Source organism: Canis lupus, chromosome 1 (assembly GCF_048164855.1).
Source record: "Canis lupus baileyi chromosome 1, mCanLup2.hap1, whole genome shotgun sequence".
In the NCBI taxonomy this organism is placed as follows: domain Eukaryota; kingdom Metazoa; phylum Chordata; class Mammalia; order Carnivora; family Canidae; genus Canis; species Canis lupus.
In genome coordinates this window covers 41,564,175-41,584,680 of record NC_132838.1, presented here as the reverse complement: position 1 = coordinate 41,584,680, position 20,506 = coordinate 41,564,175, and the positions used below count along the sequence as shown (strand labels likewise).

At 44.0% G+C, this 20,506-nt stretch overlaps 2 long non-coding RNA genes across 5 annotated transcripts; one reads left to right on the top strand and one right to left on the bottom strand.

Moving 5' to 3' along the window:
- Nucleotides 1-3,083: 3,083 nt before the first annotated feature.
- LOC140615995 (uncharacterized) lies at nt 3,084-10,147 on the top strand. The gene is made up of 3 exons (XR_012016525.1): nt 3,084-3,239; nt 6,195-6,303; nt 9,214-10,147. It is a non-coding gene; the product is annotated as an uncharacterized lncRNA (long non-coding RNA).
- LOC140615915 (uncharacterized) lies at nt 6,622-19,603 on the bottom strand. Of its 4 annotated transcripts, XR_012016492.1 has the most exons (6): nt 14,932-14,996; nt 14,427-14,538; nt 10,798-11,111; nt 9,129-9,399; nt 8,762-8,879; nt 6,622-6,977 (listed from the first exon to the last, which is right to left on the bottom strand). It is a non-coding gene; the product is annotated as an uncharacterized lncRNA (long non-coding RNA). The 4 variants fall into 4 exon arrangements; XR_012016468.1 differs by lacking the exons at nt 10,798-11,111; nt 14,932-14,996 and adding an exon at nt 19,544-19,603; XR_012016457.1 differs by lacking the exon at nt 10,798-11,111.
- Between the last annotated feature and the right edge of the window lie 903 nt (nt 19,604-20,506).

The following is a 20,506-nucleotide window of genomic DNA, read 5'->3' as shown; positions in this document are numbered from 1 at the left end:
GAAACACGTCATGAACAGGATACAAATCATGGTGTAATTGGAAAGGACCTGGAGATGTGGCTTGTCTTCCCACAAGGGGAAGGTAGGGTTTGCAAATAAATTAATTTAGTTTATATAAAAAGCTGAACTGTTTGTTTGCTTAAATAGCTATCTTTCCAGATGTCATCTTTCCCCTGAACATGGTTAGAATGACCAGACTGAAATTAACTTTTAAACAGACAGGCAGGGCACAGAAGTGATGATTCTATTTGCAGGATCAAGTGATGACTTCCTTTTGCCAAACCTCCTGGAAGTTCTACTAAATTTTTTTAGTGCAAAGGAGAAATTAGAATGGGAATGAGGGGTTTTTGCTAATGGGGATGTTTTACCTGATGTGGCCAAGATAATGTGTGGTTCGTGTTATTTATGGACTCCTTGAACTGCCCTGCAGGACACCTCCTAGGCTATCACTAGTTGGCTGAGTCTTTATTGACATTAAATGATATCTTAAAACTATTTAGAAAAACTTTAATCAACACATTTATTTTCGGGGGAAATAGACACTATGCATGAATTTTATGTGACACTTGTCCCCATCTGACCCATAAGCCACACACTTTGCTTATGTATCTGCTTATATATCAGTAATGCAGTGTGTGTTCCTTAAAATACTTCATTTCTATGGCAAAAACCCAAAATACATAATGGTTCCACCACTATAGAAGTCTGTTCTGTGCTCCCATACTAATTCTGGACAGATGAACAGCCCTCCTCCATAGCAGATCCCTCCATACAGTCACTTAAAAGAGACTCAGACTATGAAAACTTTATCATCTTCAATTGTGACTTTCTAGGTAGTCTCAGGTGTGGAAATCAATCCTTCAGAAAAGGAAAGCATGGAGACAGCATGGAGTTGATTTCCATAGACCAAGCCAGGAAATGGCACACATCACATTCTATTGGGTGGGACTAAGTCACATGGGCCACTCCTAATTGCAAGGTGTGAAATTTTGATTTATAAGAAATATATATTTGGTTATTTAGATGGCCAAAATATATTTCTCATATATATTTGGAGTTACTCCACAGTTCCTGTCTCACAGCTGCCAAAGCCCTTGCAATGTCCTAGGTGTTGAGGGTGGTAAAGGTATCTTTTATTACATTAACAAGATGGCTTTGGGAATCTCACCTGGAGATGGGGACTGGTTGCCAATGGAGCCAGTCCTGTGATTAGAAGGTTGGAAATTTTGGTCTCACTCCCTAACCTCTGGGGAGAAGTGAGAGGCTAGAGGTTGAATTAATTGCCAATGGCCAATGATTTAATAAACCATGCCTAAGTAATGAGGCCTCTGTAAAAAACTCCAAAGGTCACGGTTCAGAGAACTTCCAGGTTGATAAACACTTTGGAGATTTGGGAAGAGTAGAGCCCCAAGGATGGTATGAAAGCTACACACTCTTTCCCCACAACTTACTTTTTGCCTCTCCTCCATCAGTCTTTTCCTGAGGTATAGCCCCTTCTAATAAACCAGTGATCTCATAGGTATAATGCTTCTCTGAATCCCATGAGCCAGTCTAGAAAATAAATCAAACCCAAGGAGGAATGGAAACCTCTGATTGATAGCCAGTCTGTCAGAAATACTGGTGACAACCTGAACTTGAAACTGGCATCTGAAGTTGGGGTAGGGGTGGGGAGTAGGGATAATTTTATACAACTAAATCCTTAACCTGTGAGATCTGATCCTATATCTAGGTAGATAGTGTCAGAATTGAATTGAGTTGAGTTGAATTCTCACCTGCTGGTAAGAGAATTTCTTGGTGTTCTGTGGAAAACACACACATAGACACACGCACTGGAATTGGGTCCAGGAACCCACAAGGCAAGGACACCTGGGAAATAGAATTCAGCCATGAAGTCTCCAGGGAAAAAAGAGGAACACAGGTTCTGATGAGCCACTAGTAGTCTTGCTGTGAGATTAAACTGTCTAAACTATGAGATTAAATAGTCTAAACTGGGCAGCCCCGGTGGCGCTGCGGTTTGGCGCTGCCTGCAGCCTGGGGTGTGAACCTGGAAACCTGGAATCGAGTCCCACGTCGGGCTCCCTGCATGGGGTCTGCTTCTCCCTCTGCCTGAGTCTCTGTCTCTCTCTCTGTGTGTCTATGAATAGATGAATAAAATCTTTTAAAAGATTATAAATAAATAAAGTCTAAACTGTGAGATTATGGGTAAATGCTGAACCTTATTTCCCACTTGCAGTAAAGATGTTCCATTCTGAACAATGTAGGCTTCAGGAAGAGTTTTGGTTACTACTTTAAAGTTCCAATTTAGGGCTTTTCTGGACAAATAAAAACTGACAAAACTCTTAACTATTGCCATATATTAGGCCCTGGAGTTGGAGAAACCTCATTGGAATCTGGGCCTTGTCACTTAGTAGCTGGTTATCTGGGCAAAATATTAAATTTTCTTAGCCTCAGTAAAATGGGTACAAGAATAGTAGCTATCACATAGAGAGGTCTTATGAGGATGAAATGAGATCATACGGTTTGACTCTGTGTTATAGGGTGATTAATGTGGGACCTGGCACAATGTCTCCCACATTCTCCTGGGAGTTCTACACAAATTGACAGGATTCTCTCATTTCTCTGATTAGCGCAGTGTTACACAAAGTCACTCTCTGCTCAGAACACAAGCACGCATCAACACTTTACATCTCTTGAAAGCATCCAGTCTCAAAAATATCCTCTTGTGGGGGTGGGGAGGGCTTTGGTTAAACTCTGCCTGGGCCGGCTGTATCACATGGGGAGGGTGCATGGTACAAATGAAACTCTGGAGCCCTCGTTCAAAGAGTAGTAATAATTGCAAGGCAACATCAGCAGAGCCTTAAACCCAGCATGAGGCCCTTCCAAGCATGGGTGCTGTGTGACCTGCCCTAAGGCCTGCCCCGAGCTCCACCTCTCACCTCCCCAGAACTGATTAGGAATTTCCCCAGCAATACAGTGGCTGAGTTGGTTAGAAGGGTTGACATCAGCTTCACAGTGTGAGACCATGCTAGTCAGGAACAAGTTCACCGCTTACTTCTGTCACCTTCTTCTGATTCCAGGCGTGCAGGTTCTGAGCAGAGAACTTGACCCCCGTTCCCTTCAAAGTGGCACCAGGCTCCGGCTCCCCAGGGGCCGGGGGGCTCCTCCCCTCTGGCAGCAAGCTTTCCCGACCTGCAGGCCCCAGGGCCCAAGGAGGCGGGGGCCTCCCACCCACCTGTGCAGTAAGTGCAGAGAATGCGCTTCACATTCACCAAGGTCTATTCCAGCCCGCAAGGACACGTCTTCAGGTTTTCCGGAGAATCCAGACATACAGATTTTTTTTTTTTTTAATGTGAAATCTCCTAATTCTAAAATATTGACAACTGAATAAAAGTTTAGGAAACCGGGCAGCCTGGGTGGCTCAGCGGTTTAGCACCGCCTTCAGCCCAGGGTGTGATCCTGGGGACCCGGGATCGAGTCCCACGTCGGGCTCCCTGCATGGAGCCTGCTGCTCCCTCTGCCTGTGTCTCTGCCTGTGTGTGTGTGTGTGTGTGTGTGTGTGTGTGTGTGTGTGTATGAATAAATAGTCTTTAAAAAAATATATTAAAAAGTTTAGGAAACCGGCAGGTAGAACAGAAGACATCTATGAGCCTGAAACTTCTGGTCCCCGAGTTCTTCTGGTCCAAGGACCCTATCCGCGGACCCTAACCACCTCGGAGACACTTCCGGTCACCTGCCCACACCCCTGCCCACACCCTGCCCCCGTCAGGCACACTGGCGTCCCCCCCTGCCGCTGGTCTTACCTGTGCACTGAGCGTCTTACGATGGCCGGGTGCCCCCCCGCCCCCCGCCACCCCGGGGAGCAGAGGAGGCCGCGGGGTGCTGCGGCATCCTTGCTTGGCAGGTGAGTCTGGGGAGCCTGGGAAAGGAAGAAGGGGGGAAGGTGGAGCCCGCGGTGCCCTAACAGCCCCCGGGGAAGCCGGCCTGGATGAGGCCTGCTGGCCTGGGCAGTGGGGGGGCCGTGGTAAGAAGGGGTAGCGCAGGGGACAAGAGCATGAGAGAGAGGATGAGAAAACCTGGACCCATTGTGCAGAGAGGCCTCAGCGGAGAGACAGCACAGGACAAGCCGCACTTCAGGGCTTCCCCAAGGCCATCTGTGGGTGTCCGGGCCACATCAGAGACCTGGTCACTAGAAGAGCCTTTGGCTCCAGGTAGATGGATTGCGCCCCTGGAGAACAGTGTTCCCTCCCAGACGTTCCCTACCCACGATCAAGATCAAGAATGGGACTCCTGAAAAAAAAAAAAAAAAGAATGGGACTCCTGATTGGGAGCTAGTGTTGCTAGCTGCTGGCTGGGGGCCCCCAGCCTCTTGCCCAGGGTAAGAGGCTTGGAACACTCTCCTACCTGGCAGCCCCAGGAGGAGCAAACACTTTAGAATGTGTTCATTCTTTCACTGTGGGTTTCTGTTTGATTAATTTCTCATTCCCAGGAAGTGCCCATGGGAGTTTCAATAACACAATAGCTCTTGTTGAGGTGTGGGAAGAATGGAATGGGGGTGACAAGTTTGTAAGACACCTGATTGACACCAGGAATAGGAAAAGGCGGCTGGCACCATTGTGTCCCAGAGGTATGCTGTGCCACTAAGAGCCTGTTGAGCAGGCCAGCCTGGGGAGACCGGGGAAGAAAGGGCAGGAGCTAGAGGGCAAGCTGACCCTGCCCTGTGGGCTCAGGCTGGGGGCTTTCTAACCCAGACCAGGGGGTGTCAGACATTAGAAGAGAGAGGTCAGGGCCGTGTCTAAGACCTGGAGTTGAACATGAGCCTCAGAGAACATCTGAGCTTCCAAGGAGGACTGAAAGAACTAGAACCTTCTGTGGCCCCTTAGACCCTAAGGGCTTAGATAAGATACCAGCACTGCTTCAGACTGCCTAAGGCCACTCTCAACAGATACTTAGCCAAGTTTCACCTGCTACGGGAGCATTAGTAAACTAAAATCCTAAGTGATTTGAGGTGAGCAGAAACAGGTGTTTTATGTACCCTTATACTGGAATTATTGATCACTTTCCCAAAAATTTATTCATGCAATACGTGGAGCCAAGTGAAAATTTGGCAACTATGGCATTTTGCAGATTCACTCAAAGTAAATGAGGTACATTTTCTTGCCTAAATTACCCCGTCTGGTTTGAACACTGAATACATTAACCATACAGATTTTAGCTTTCATTTCTCTCTAAATCATATAGATACATGGCAAATGTTTAAATTAGAGATGGCTTGTGTTAGCAAACATTTTATAGGAGATGTGCATACGCTTAAAGTAATTGTTTCAATTTTGTCTTTCTAGAGTCATAGGATTAATCCTTCCAGAATTTCGGGCAGTGTTTTCCATACTCCTTGCCTCTAAAGCAATGCAGAATTTCCACTGATTAACTAAATGCTTCAAATACACTATTTAGAACTGTAAAAATCCATGTTATAATCATGCCAGTGTGTGAGAGTGTAGAGAAAGAAGAAGCTAGAGAAAGGAAAAAAAGAGGAGAGGGGGAAGGTGCAGGGTCTCAGGCAGGTGATGCAAACTTCCCTGGCCAGCCAGGGAAAACAGATGGCAGTGGGCCTGGCACCTTTTCCAAGGCCAGAGGGAGGTAGCCCAGGACCTCATTCTAGCTGTGTTTGTCTCCAGGTTATTCAGGAGATACTCTGCTTTGTCAGCATGTAGGGTCTGTCTTGCGTAAATTAGCTTTGGCGGTTTCACCTACTCATTCAGGTAATGGTGTCAAAGAGGTTCCCCACGTGAGGTCATGTGTGTCTGGGGCTAGACACATGGGCTTGTGTGTGTCTGGGGTTCCTTTGGTCTATTGGTCTGTATGTCTGGGGCTACTTTGGTCTATTGATGTTGTGAATGACTCGTGTTTTCTCCACTTCCTACCCCCTTCCTCCCCACTTTCAGCATGTAAGACCTGTCTTGTACAAGTTAGCTTTGGCATTTTCACTTGCTCATTCAGTGACGGTGTGGGATGGTGTGTGTCTGGGGTTACTTTGGTCTCTTGGTCTATGTGTCTGGGGCTATTTGGTCTGTAGATGTTGTGAATGACTCATGTTCTCCCCCACCTACACCACCACCTCATTGAAATGCAGACTTCACTGCTTTTGGTGGTTTTGCCTTTGTATGGACTTCTCAGCACATTTTCTCTCCTTCTAGGATTGATGAAGAATGTCTTCTGCAAGGTTCTTCAAAGTCATGACCTCCCCAGCAGAGCAATCAGACATGATAGTAATGTAAGAAGTGTGGAGGTCCAGGTTGACCTGAGGTAGGTGGCAGTAATAATGCACCTGACGGAGGGGGGTGAGGGTGGCTAAGGGGAGGGAGCAAAAGGAGTATTGGGGTGAAGCAGGTAGGGTGAGCATGCTGTGAAGAAGTTCCAGGGGTCCAGGCACAAGTGAAGCAGGAAACTGAGGCAATCTCTCTATGCTAAGCATTTGAACAAACCATGATGGTTTTTCCTTCATATCATTGATTTTTACTTCTACCATATGAACAGTCATACTCTATATATTGCTAAAAATAGTTAGAACTGAAAACATAAGACTGTAGATTCAGAGAACCAGTAAAATCAAACTGCACATGCCATGTGTATTATTTATTGCTGCACAGCAAATTACCTCAAAACTTAGTGGTTTAAAACAAATATAAGCATTTTTCATCTCACACAGATTGTGTAGGCCAGGATTTGGGGAGCAACTTGGCTGAGCTGATCTAGCTCCAGTCTTTCCTGAATTAAAGTCAAGACATCAACTGAGGTTGCAATCATCTGAAGACTTGGCTAAGAATGGAGCATCAACTTCCAAGAGGGTTCATTCACATTGTTGTCAAGTTGGTGCTAGCTGTTAGCAGGAGGCCTCAATTCATTGCCACATGGAGCTCTCCAAAGGGTTTCTCCAGGTCCTCACAACCTGGAGGCTGGCTTCTCCCAGAGCAAGTGATCTAATAGAGCAAGGTAGAAACCAGAATGTCTTTTATAATATAGCCTTGGAAGTTATACCACATCACACCTTCTATTGTTTAACATGGGATTTCTCTCTTATTTAGTGTGGGAGGGGACAACACAGAAGCATAAATACCAGGCGGCAAGAGCCATTGGAGGCCATCTTGGAGGCTGGCTGCCATACCATGGAAAATACATGCCTATGTAAGAATTCAGTTAACACAAATACATTCTTGGGGGAAAATGATCACCTGAAGTCTTCAGAAAATTTGTTCAAGTTACAATTCCATCCTGCATTTGAATCACAAACACTTGTGGCAGGAGTGACCAAACCATACGATCCTTTCAGCTTCCTGCCTACCTGTGAGAGAAGAGGGCTGAGGCTTCATAAAATACTCAAAGGTGACTGCAGGGAGGAAAAAGGCAGGAATACCATCGTTCTCTTTTGTTTCAATTTGCTGGAACGTATATCACCACATGTTTGAAAAAATACCACAAGGATAAAAGACTGCTCTTAATCAACAAATCAAAGCTCAGGAATAATTGAGATCCATTGAAACTCAGTTCCGATATAAAAACCAAAGGAGCAATTTGCTAACATAACACAGATGAGAAGCGATAGCATCAAACTCAGAGAAATGAAAGCAGATAGAGGAATGAAGAAAAAATGTTCTGATGTTAACAAAGTCACTTACACTCAGTGTGATTGGAAATTCTAAGCTATGGTGGCCAAAGTGAGAAGGAGTAACATTATTACATTCTATTAAGTGGCAATGCATTCAAGGAAAGTTTCAATTAATTGCAACTGACATCTATAACTCAATGATTATGTGCAATGCACTGGTACTCATTACCTATAGAAGAGATCTAAAGACATAAAAATTTGGTCCCAGTGCTCAGGAGGTTTATACTTTAGAGAGAGAGATAAATACATACACAAATAACTGAACCATGAATGCCCAAAGAAAAGTATAGGCAAGGGATCTGGGGAGTATTGAATGAAGATGATCCAAGGAAAGCTTCCCAGAAGAGGTAGCAAATGAATAAGGCATTGCAGAGTGCACAGGCTATAGATAGAGAGGACCACGGGGAAGAGGGAATGGGAAATAGAGTGCTTCTGCTGAAGAGCTTGAACAATGAAACAGAGGTTGGCAAATGCAGGATTGGTTTGCAGGAACAACCTAGACTGTCTCTAGACTAAGAGATTAGAAGTCATCAAGGTGGAGGATTGTCCTTGGTGGGAGAAGAGAGTGAGAGTGTACATTGGGCTTAGAACCTGAAGGGATGATTAATGCCATGAATTTATGCGAAAGCTATGGAAACCAGACTGACAAGATTCAAATCCCAACTCTGTCATTTACCAGTTTGCGTGAACTTGAACAAATTACTTAAACTCTCTGTACCTCAATTTTTCACCTGAAAAAGGGAATGATAATAGTATCTACGTTATAGGTTACGAGATTCAATGACTCCATATATGTAATGTACCACAGCAGTGCCTGGAACAATGGGCCATCATCACTATCATCATCACTATCATTTGTTCTGTGACTGGAAGGTAGGGACCGTGGAATGTTGCAAAAGTAGAATGGAAAGGACTAATGACCTATCGGATGTGAGATTAGGAAGTGAGAGGAGTCCAAACACACAGTTAAATTTATATTCCCAGGTGAACTATAAGGATGAAGATTGTACTGGTCATGCATGATAAACACAGTTAAGCTGAAGAAACAAATTAAAGCCTCCAAATCCAGGCTTAATACAGTAATGAATTATTTCTCACCTGGCAGACATCCCCTACACTGGTTGGTGGGAGGTTTTGCTCCACTGGGTCTCCCAGGGACCTGATGAACACCCACCATCTTGGAGCTCCACCTCTGGAATAGTAGCCTCTTTGGTCACTGTAACAGGGGATAAGATTGGTGTCACTCACAGTCCAGAACTAGTGCATGGCCCCACCTAACTGTGGGTCCACAGGGCTTTCAGGGAATTACATGGATATTCAGTGAGCAGTAAATGCCTTTGCCACAGGATGAATGAATGGGTTTGAACAAGAAAATAATAAACTTGGTTTTGGATGTTGTATTAGTCCGCTAGGGCTGCCATAAGAAAATGCCAATGATTGGATGATTTAAACAATGGAAACTTACTTCTCACAATTGTGGAGGCTCGAAGCCCAAAGTCAAGGTGCCAGTAGCTTTGTTTTCCCCTGAGACCTCTCTCTTTCGTTTACAGATGTCCTCCTTCTTGCTGTGTCCTGGCTTGGTCTTTTTCTTCTGTGCCCATCCTGGTGTCTCTGTGTGTATCCAAATTTCCTCTTCCTACAGGAACACCAGTCAGGTTGGATTAGAGGCTCACTCAACAGCTTCACTGTGACTTGATCACCTCTTTGAAGGCTCTATCTCCAAGTATAGCCATAGTCTGAAGAATGAGAAGTTGGGGCTTCAACATATGAATGGTTGGGGTTGGGGGGGCTACAATTCAACCCATAACAGGTGTGCTGAGTGTGACCTAACTGAAGCAAGCATCTAACATTTGTCTTAAGAATAAATCATTTTTGTTAGATGTTGGAAAGTTTTACCCTCAGTCAAATCAATCCATTCAACCTAAGAAGCAGTGATTATAAATGTTACTTCTACTTCTGTTCAGTTGTTGACAGAACCAACAAGTTAAATATCCTAACCATGAAACAAAAGGAAAAAATTTGTTACATAAAGAAAGAAAAATCTGACCTGTGGAATAGGCACATGTTATCGAAGAATGGAACTCATTCACAGCTGGGAAATCAGCAATGGATTTAACCTGGCATTCATTAAAGAAATTGAGGCCACACTGATGATTCTAATTAAAATAAAATTAATCTCCATGTCACACAGTAAACACTGACAGAAGGCAACACGTCCGCGCTTATTTCCTTGCGGCTTTCATTAACTCATGACTGGAATCTCTAGCAGAGATTTGCCATGTCTGAGTCTACAGGCTGCCCACATTTTAAAGGACAGTTTAAAATTCAATCATGCAAAGTAAGCAAAAAACCAGACAGATGACTGAGTTTCTCTCTGTTCATTCACTTGTTCTGGCACCAGAGAAAAATAGCTGGTAACTAGAATTATAAGAAAAGGTGCCTCGTGAACCTTCAGTGAAACTCTAGTCGGGTAAAATATCCTACTTTAGGAAAACCAGGTAAATAAATACACTGGATATATTGTGAGCTACAATTCTAAAAATACAGTATTAGGCCAGAGTGGTTCATTTGTAGATTTTTGACTGGCTCTTAAAGATGCTGCAAAATCTCCAACAGTCTCTATCTCTGCCCCTACATTTCAGCCCTGGGCTCTCTGACCCTGTACTTGGTCCATGTACATAGGTTGTCTCCTGTGTTTTGAGAGGAAAATATCTTCCACATTTTAGGTTTCTCAATGCCTCTGCTAAGACTGAATATAGCTGGCCTGTGGGATATCCATATTACTGTAACATTAGGCAAGAGTTTATGTGTTAAATGCTTTCCAACAGTCACTCAGTTAAATCCCCACCCCTTCAAGGGAGCTTGACCAAAATCATCTTTTTCTTCCCCTAACCAGCAAAGTGAAACAGGAAGTTAAGACCAGGCTAAGAGCCAGAAAGGCCCTGATGGACAGTGACTATCTTCTTCGGGTATGCCTTCCTGTGGTATTTGTGAAGAGTGCTCTGTGTTGTAGGTCCAGTATCACCTCCAGACCTCCAACCACCACTAAATGTATATCTATGGTCACGCTTCAGTATGTCATCAACACTTGCTAATGGGGGACCAAGAGCAGTACTGAGCGTCCAAGAACCCACCTCCCAGAAGGTTACAAATGGATAAGCCATGGCAGGAAGGAGTGGGAATCACATCACAAATACTGGTAGGCTTGGAGAACAAGCAAGAGCCAATTTTGGTAGTTGTAAAAACCTCAGGTCCCACATAGACGACTTCTTTTCTGTTGGTTGAGGATCACCAGACTACATGACTTCTCCTGTCCCCTCTGGTCTCTAGGCAGTCAGTGATGTCTTCCCAAACAATTGGAAGAAGAGACTAAAAGCAGAGCAACAGTCAGGAGGCCATTTGTGGCTGCAACCCAGAGCAGAGGAGATGAGGGCCTGAACTATGCCACCTAAGGGAAAAGAGAAGAGAGGACAGCCTGCAGCTAGGAAGGGGTAGACTTGGGATTTCACATCTGGCTGACCATGGGATGAGAATGAAGATGGAGGAAAAAGAAGGATCAGAGATGACTCCCTCCCAGTCCCAGCCCTCTGTTTTCCAGTCATATCACTGACAAGGCAAGAGGGCAAGATGTTGGTATTGATTTCTATCTCCAGTAGATTATATTGCAAGTTCCTATGGGAAGATTCTTTTCTCTTTTTTTTTTTTTAAGATTTATTTATTTATTTTAGATAAAGAAAGAGAGAGCATATGGGGGAGGGGCAGAAGGAGAGGGAGTAAGAAAATCCCAGACTCCATGCTGAGTGCGGAGCCCAACACAGGACTCAATCCCACAACCCTGAGGTCATGACCTGAGCTGAAACCAAGAGTTGGGTGCCCAATCAACTAAGCCAGCCAGGTGCCCCTCCACTGGAAAGATTCTTAAAGGTGAAAAAGTAAATAGACCCTTGGCTCAGAAGTGAAGCTAAAATGGAAATTTCAAGATGGGACTCATACAGACATCCAGTCTGTGAATAGGATCTTGGAGGTCAATACGTGCCTTGTAAGGCACCACCCTGTGATGGCATTCAGAAGTGAGGTCTGTCAGTAAATCTTCAACTGGACCTTTGTTGTTTTTCTAGCTCTGAACAGATATATTAAGGAGACTTTTCAGTACTAAGATTACTACTAGGAAGAAACAAAACCCAAGACTGAAGCCAATGTCTAAATATTTTCAATCTATCTTGCTGCCCAAAACATTGTCCCAAGGAATAACTTTGTGTGGTGCTACTGCTTCACCACCTGTATGGGATATCTCTTATTTACCACTCTGAACCCCCTCAACCCCACCTGTCTTTTGTTTCAGCCTCCACTGGGGCATCCACTGACAGCTCCAGTCAGTTCTACCTACACCCAAGGCTCTTACCACCCAAACCAGCACCTCTCTGTGGCTGCAGAGTGGGATGCCTTAGGAACCCACTTGGTGCCCCTCAAATCTCTAATCTGGAAGATGAGAGAGTTAACACATCTTACAGGCAAACCCACAGAAGTTGGCGGGCAGTCCTTCCCCTTTCTCCCCCTGATGAGTACTCTCAAGATGCATTTCAGATGGCTCCTCAGGGGTCCCCATGATCTGGGGACCAGTGAACATGGCTGCAGGCAACTAACTCAATAACACAGCCACTCTTCTTTCCTGGGGATCATACTCCCCGGTAAAATCCTCAACAAACCTTCCATTCCTCTTCTGCCTTCTACCTCATTCTGAAAATTGGTTTGTATAACCCAGATCAAATTATTTCCAGCAGAGTAACAAACTGAGAGATATGCAACATGGTTTATTTTAGATTTTATATTCTAAAATTCATGATTTCAGGGGCACCTGGTTGGCACAGTCAGTTGAGTATCTGACTCTTGGTTTTGGCTCAGGTGGTGATCTCAGGGTCGTGAGATTGAGCCCCCATCGGGCTGCACACTTAGTGAAGAATCTGCTTGAGATTCGCTCTCCTTCTCCTTCTCCTTCTGCCCCTCCCCCCTGCTCGAGCTCTCTCTGTCTCTCTCTCTCTCTCAAATAAATAAATCTTAAAAAATAAAATTCATGGTTTCAGAATGTATATATCAGACAACTAATTCAGTACATTGTGCCGAATAACCCCTTTTATAGAATATTAAGATATCTTCCAGCATTTTCAGTAATTTATTCATCTAATAGTTCATTTGTTGTACATTGCTACAGTAAATATACCCTCCTTCTCTTTCCCTTGTTGTCCTGTTTACAATGACTGTCTATACTTTATTTTTCTCTCTCTGTTAATTTCCTCCTTCCTCCAACTGGTCATACTCAGAGCCAACAGCTTGCACAAAGTCCCTAAATAGGATCCAGGTAATCACATACTTTGAGGGCCCTGGTCAAAACCCATCTGTCAGGCTCCAGCCCCTGGCCCTTTTAGAAAGAAGCAGATTAAGTTAGAAACCCAAGGACCAAGGAGAGCAATTATCAACCAGCTCTGGGCTGGGCACTGACCTGTCCAAGGAAGTAGAAAGGACTTCTGAGCAGAGGGAGACACATCAAGACCCCTTGGTGACAGGAAGTTCACACTCGTTCATTGTACAGATGTTATTGCATACCCACTATGTCCTAGGGGATGCACCACAGACCAAGACAGACAACTTCATGTGTTTGTAGGTTTTATCATCTAGTAAGGCCACATGATGCTGCTTTTCATGGCCAGGGCCTCCAAGAAGGCATAAGACCATAAGGTGATTATTCTAAGAGCTCTTGTAGACTCCAGCATCTCACTCCTTGTCCTTTAGACCAACCTCCACCTGTTGGCCACATCAGTCAGCCCTATCAGAGGCTTCTCAGCCCACTCCCACAGAGGCAGGACTGGCCCAGAGCAATGTCATGGCATAGATCCTGTTTTCGGAGATCCCTTGGTGAGTCCACACTGGGTCTCCTCTCTAGAAAGTATTGTCTGGGGATGAGAGCCTCTGTCACCCAGCAGAAACCTAGGGTCCCAATCTGGGAAACCACCAACTTCTATGTTTTCTGTCCCACCAGTCTGCCCCTGTCCTGTCCCCTGGAATCAGTAACTTCCAGAATTTTTCGTCTAAATCTCGACTCACAGAAAGAAAAATATTTTACATAGTATTAAGGAAACTTCTTACCAATCCAATTACAAACACATTTCAAAGTTATTTTTACAATCTTGCTGTTCAAAAACCACAAGCTATAGTAAGCCATTCAAAGGTGTATTTGTGGTGGGGACATTTTATGGAAAAAGAAAATGGTTATTGTTAGACCAACAAGTAGAAGAAAAGGAATGTTTGGATAAAGGTCACTAGATTCTTAACGACACTCCCTGACAGTAACTTGAGTGGATAGGTAACCAGTTTCCTTGAACAAGTCTTAATACTGTTAACTTCAGAAAATCTTCCATGCTTTAAGCTTTATCAGGAATGCTAGTTTCTTCCCAGAAAAAAATCATAGACTCCATCACTTTGGGATCCCGAACAATTTTCTCTTTATAGTTACAACCCAGAAAATTCTTGCATGCATCATTGAAACAGAAGTCTAAAGATAATGATTCTTGCCCTTACCATGCAAAAAGAGTTTGAGTTTTCCTCTTATTTTCAATTTCCTAAAAAAAAAAATTTTTTTTCTTACTTTACAACACACTGGTGGTTCCCAATTTGCAGGATACAAAATGCTGCTGAGAACTATTCTGCTTGTGAGCCAAAGGGAAAAATAATGCCAGGCACTTACTTTACAATATTGTGATTTACTTACAAGAATGATGGCATTTGAAATCATTGTTGTCCTTGAAATGTGGAAGCCTTCACTTAAATGTTTGATGTTTCCCATTACTTGCCATGGCCAAAACGTCTCCCAGGAAACACATCTGAAATTATATAATAGAAGCCAATATTAAAAGATAAGAAAGTTCACAGCAGCTTTACTTACAATAGCTGAAAACTGGAAATAGCCTAAATGTCCATCAACATTAGAATGATTGGCGTAGGGTAGCTTGGGTGGCTCAGCAGTTTAGTGCCACCTTCAGCCCAGGGCATGATCCTGGAGGCCCGGGATGGAGTCCCATGTCGGGCTCCCTGCATGGAGCCTGCTCGTCCCTCTGCCTGTGTCTCTGCCTCTCTCTCTCTCTCTCTGTGTGTCTCTCAGGAATAAATAAATAAAATCTTAAAAAAAAAAAAAAGAATGGTTGGTATGGACAGAAGCATTGTGATAAACAAAGGAATACTCCTCATCATTTCAAAAACAAACAGAAAAAACCTACTGGCACCCACAGCCAGGATGACTCTCATAATCATTATGAAAACAAAGTAAACGAGACACGAATGAGAACACACTGTATGATCCTATTTATATGAAGTTACGGAATAGGCAAAAATAAATCAGTGGTGACCTCTGTTTAGAGAGAGGTAAGAACTCAGAAGGGGCATGATGAAATTTTCCAAGTGCTGCAAACATTGGTTTTAATCTGGTAGCAGTTACATGGAGATGAATGTATATAAAATTGTGTGCTTTTATACGTTATATCCCCCCCAAAATTAAAAACACAAGGAATATGCTCTAAAGGAATTCACTTTAAAGGCAACTTTTTAGGAGCAAGTATATGATCAGTCTTAAGTTTCATTAACAGCATCTCATGCTTCATAATGCCATGTACCTTTGCAGCATGCTTTGCCTGTGGTCCCCTCACATAAATATGCATGGCTTATTACTGGCTCATTCCATCCTCACCTTATCTCTGCATGGTGCAAAGAGTCAGGCATTCTCATTCTGATTATATAAATAAATAAACTGAGGTTCAAAGAGATGAAAAGACTTATTCAAATGACACAACTCCTCATGACCAACTAGAACTACACGTTGGTCACCTGAACCCAAATCAAACAATCCTTCCACAACCATCAGCCATGTCTCCTTCATCCAAGAATGCAAGGACCCTAGGAAAGCTTTCATTGTCATCTCCCCCTGATTCTCCCTGGACTCTTACTTAAAGGAATGATTGATGACTGGCAATTATCTGGTAACTACTCTAAAAATGAATAAAGTGAAACCTCATTTAAAGCCCTGAAGGGGAGCTTTAATGCACTTGCCCAGAACCCAACAGGAAGAAACCTACCTTGCATTTCTTACTGAGAAGAAGGGAGAGTTTCTCCTGACCCCGCAACAACCCAGCCAATTAAAACTGCCATAATTCAGCCAGTGAGAAGTCTCCAAAACTCCAAACTCTTGCTCTTCTTCAATGGACTTTTCTTCCAACCAGCGCTTCCTACCTATCTCCTTTCCCCTATAAAGGCAAGTCCCTCTCTTTTGTTCTCCGGACTTCCCTATGGGTCACTACAGTTTGCCAACCTGATCTGCAATTCCTCTGCAATTCCTGAATAAATGCATTTTGCTGAAAAATTAACAGGCTATTTATTCTTAAGGCTGACACTAAATAAAGCTACCACGTGTTACACACATATTATATGCAAGTAATGTGTTTCCCATGGTCATGATTGGTTTACTCCTCTCAACAAACTGATGGGTATATTTATCACCACTTTATAATGGAAGTAACTGAGAGTTACAGAGACTGGATAACCTGCCCAAGGTCACACAGCAGGTCAATGGGAGGACTGGGAGGCCTCAAATAGGGTTCTGCCCAACTTCAAGTTCTGAGTTTAAACAGTAATGCTCCTGCCTCTGTTAGGACACTTCTGCTTCCTCTGCTGAGTTTTAACACGAAGCAATTTTCCTTAAATGCATGCAACTGTATTCCATCTCAAGCCTGTTTATTGACCTCCAGGTCTGCAGCCTATGGATATAACTGTCACCTAGAATAACTCTGGTGTTTGGATCCCAAGAAAAGAAATCTCTCTTGATGCACAACAAAGATATTGATGTGGTTGGAAGCAGCAGAGAACTTGAAAAGTCATCATTCTTGTCAACATTTAAGTAAACCTATTTTTTGTACAAAACTAGAGAAAAATTGTTCTATGTTTCCATAGAGGCAGTACCAACTAAAACGTTAAATGCAAATTTCACCTTCACAAAAGAATATTTATGTTTTAAAAATGGAGCCTACACTTTAGTATTGAGAGTTTTGAGGGGAGACTTTTCTATGTGCTTCTCAAATATTCACCTGGGTCCTGTAGGTCATCCAAATCATGGTGGAGACCTCCCCTCAGTTCTGTATGATTTGTTGGTGAGAAAGAGAGACACTCTTGGCCTTCAGAAGCTGGCCTGACATGCACAGCTAGGCTCTGATGTTCTTCTGTTGGACATAAATAATTTCACAGTACATCGATACCAGAAAAAGCAATTGTGTGACCAGGATGGATCAAGACAAAACAAGACCTCCTTATAATCATTGGAACTCCATTCCAACATAATTTTCTTCCAGTCTGTATCAGGCCCCCTTTGGGCTAGGCTTTCTTTTCTTTTCTTTTTTTTTTTCTTTTAATTTATTTATTCATGAAAGACACAGAGAGAGAGGCAGAGACATAGGCAGAGAGAGAAGCAGGCTCCCCGTGGGGAGCCTAATGCAAGACTCAATCCCAGGACCCCGGGGATCACAACCTGAGCCAAAATCAGGTGCTCAATCACTGAGCCACCCAGGTACCCCAGGCTTTCTCCTCTTATTGAGCCCTGCACTGTCTCATTCTGCACCTTAGTCCTTGCTATTCTCCCCCCCAAGGACATCCCACCAGGTTGATATGACCAAATTCCATCTGCCATGCTTCAAGGCCTAGTTCTCAGGCTTCCTTTCCCTCATGCCTTTCTCATACTGTCCCCGCCAAGATGTATCCTGCCTTCTCTGAGCCTCAAGGCACCAGCTCTGGACCTCCATCTTTCACTTGTCACAACTTGCCCCCATTAGGTAATTCAGTTCACCTGAAGGACTCGGCTTCTCCAAGTCTAATTCCTATATGCTTCCTCCAGAGCAAACAGTGCAGTAACTAGGCATGGTGGAGTATTTAACAAATACTTATTGAACAAGTGGAAGACTGTGAAGTCATTGCATATGAAAAGACACATAGCACTGGAATAACATATCTGTGTTCTCTCTTTACTGTTTCTTCCTTTGTTCTGCTTATTTACTTGTGGTGTCGTCCTTCTAAACTAAAATAGCCTCCATTCCCAAAGCTCCATCTTTAAAGTCCACCTTTTCCAAGAAATCTGTCTCATTCTTCTCTCCATCTTAGTTCCTATAAAATAACAATCTTGGACAAGAACAGATGAAAATACAAGAAATTTAAAAGCCACAGTTCAGGAGGAGGTGGGATTTTACATCATGTCAAGATGCTGTGAACTTTACTAAGAATTGACAAGTGTGTTGAAGACCATGGTGGGATTCATGTCACCTCTAATCTGGTCTTCCCACTGCTGACTATCAGGGTCCTTCTTGAGACCCTAACTCAGTCAGCATGCTGCTATCTCTTTATTAGTTCAGGTGGCTGAGACTCAAGCTGCCTCCTCCCCTGGCAGAGTGACCCTTCTCACCTGTCATTAGGGCTGTTCTCCCCCAGGTGCCTAAGAGTCAAGCATCACCCTGCCACCTCCTCATCATCACCTTTTTTGCTGCCCAGGAAGCAAGCATAGATAGACAGCCTTTCTTTACAAAGTGTTTTCTCAGTGAGAAAACAGGTGCTAGCTAAGCAAACACAGAACAACCACAAAGATTCCAGAAGTTCTTATGGCCATGGTTCCTGATCTCTGGGACATAGCCCTCCACTTCTGAGCTTGAGCTTGGGGCTCACCTCTCCCCTCATCCTCCTCTCTTCCATGAAGGCCCACAAGCCCTTGCCTTCACCACTGCCCCTGTTTCTAAGACAGTAAAGTGGAACAGCCATGACCCCTTCTATCAAGTGGACAATCCTTTGTCCATTTCTACTTAAGAAAAAATAATTAGAAATGACGTCACAGTTGCCAGGTGGGAGAATTCGATTTCTTATTAGAAATAATCACTCAACTGCTACACGCTGGTTACAGGGAAGAGTAGAATCTCCTTCCCTAGGAAGCTTTTTTTTTTTTTTTTTCTTAAGGAGGGGCAGGGGCAGAAGGAGAGAGAATTTTAAGCAGGTTCCACACTCAGTGCAGAGCTCAATGTGGGGCTCAATCTCACAACCCTGAGATCCTAAGTGGAAGTCAAGAGTTGGATGCTTAACTGAGCCACCCTGGCACCCCACCTGGAAGCTTTTTAAATGGGGAGAATTTCATGTCTCTGGAACAATTAGCTATGTCTGCCCAAAGCCAGGGAAATAAAGGAACCAGTTGTGCAGAGTCCTCCTACTTCTTAGCAGCCACCTTTTATTTTGACAGTTTTCTCTTATTTATTTGAATAACCATTCCATCCAGCCCAACAAAGTGTCTCCTCCATCACTGATTTGTCATAACACACGTCAAAGCAGTTGGGAATATCCCAACAGAAACACCTTTAGGAAACCAAGAGTCACAAAGCAACGGATTCACTCTGTCAGAGAGGCCAGTGGGTGGGCTGGCAGTTACTAAGGAAGCTGTTTTTACCTGGATGGGTTCCCAGGGAATTGGGCAGAATGGCTCAAAAGGGGGGAGACTCTGCCCCCAAGAAGGGGAGGATCATTCAATCACTCAAACATGGACGAAATGTTCAACTCCCCACCAGGCTGAAAGAACGGAGGAGTTCTGTACCCAGAGAATCAGTCTTCTTCCTGGTGAGCAAACATTTTGGCATTGTTCTAGAGAAATCCGTTATAGGAACAATAAATTTTAAAAGGGAAGAGAGCTTCTGTAGCACAAGAGCTCATACAGCCGTGGCTTGAATCCGGCTCCAGCACTACTTTACAACTCGTCCCAGTTATAAAACCTCAGGAAGCTTCATTATCCCAGTTTATAAATAAGAATAAAATAGTACCCACCTGACAGCATTGTCATGAGGTTTTAAGGCAAGGAATCCATGCGAAGTACTTAGCCCAGAGTTGCCTGCACAAAGTCCAAGGTAAACAAATGTTGGCTGTTAGTATTGTCATGTTTGCTATGGTTATTATTTTGTCCTGAATATGATGTTCCCTGGAAGTTCCAGCCTTGGAGGGGGAGGGTGGCAGGTTGAAAAGAGGGAGGAGGGGATCCCTGGGTGGCTCAGCGGTTTGGCACCCGCCTTCGGCCCAGGGCCCAATACTGGAGTCCCGGGATCGAGTTCCGCATCGGGCTCCCAGCATGGAGCCTGCTTCTCCCTCTGCCTGTGTCTCTGCCTCTCTCTCTCTCTCTCTCTCTCATAAATAAATACAAATAAAATCTTTAAAAAAAAAATAAAAGAGGGAGGATTTGTCTTTGGACTAAACTGGGAAGTAGCAGTGAATTAAGAAAAATCAGGGGCACCTGGGTGGCACTGTTGATTAAGCGTCTGACTCTTGGTTTCAGCTCAGGTCTGATCTTAGGATCTTAGGATTCTGGGATTCAGCCCCTTGTGGGGCTCTGCACTCATCATGGAGTCTGCTTAAGACTCTTTCTCCCTTCCCTTCTGCCTCTTTCCCTGAGCTTGCATGCACATGCATGTGTGCTTACTTTCTCTCTCCAGAATAGATATATTTTTTTAAGATCTTATTTGAGAGAGAGAGTAAGAGTGGGGGTGGGGAGGAAGAAGGAGGGCAGGCTCTTCCCTGAGCACAGAGCCCAAGGCAGGGCCAAGGCCAGGTGAGAGGCTAAGGCTGCCCAGAGGCAGGGGAAGGCAAGCTTAAGTCCTTGGAGGAATGGCTCCCGGCAGGGCTCCAGGTAGACTTGATCCCAGGACCCTAGGATCATGACCTGAGCCAAAGGCAGATGCTTAACTGACTGAGCCACCCAGGCACCTCAATAAATAAATATTTTTTTTTTAAATCAAA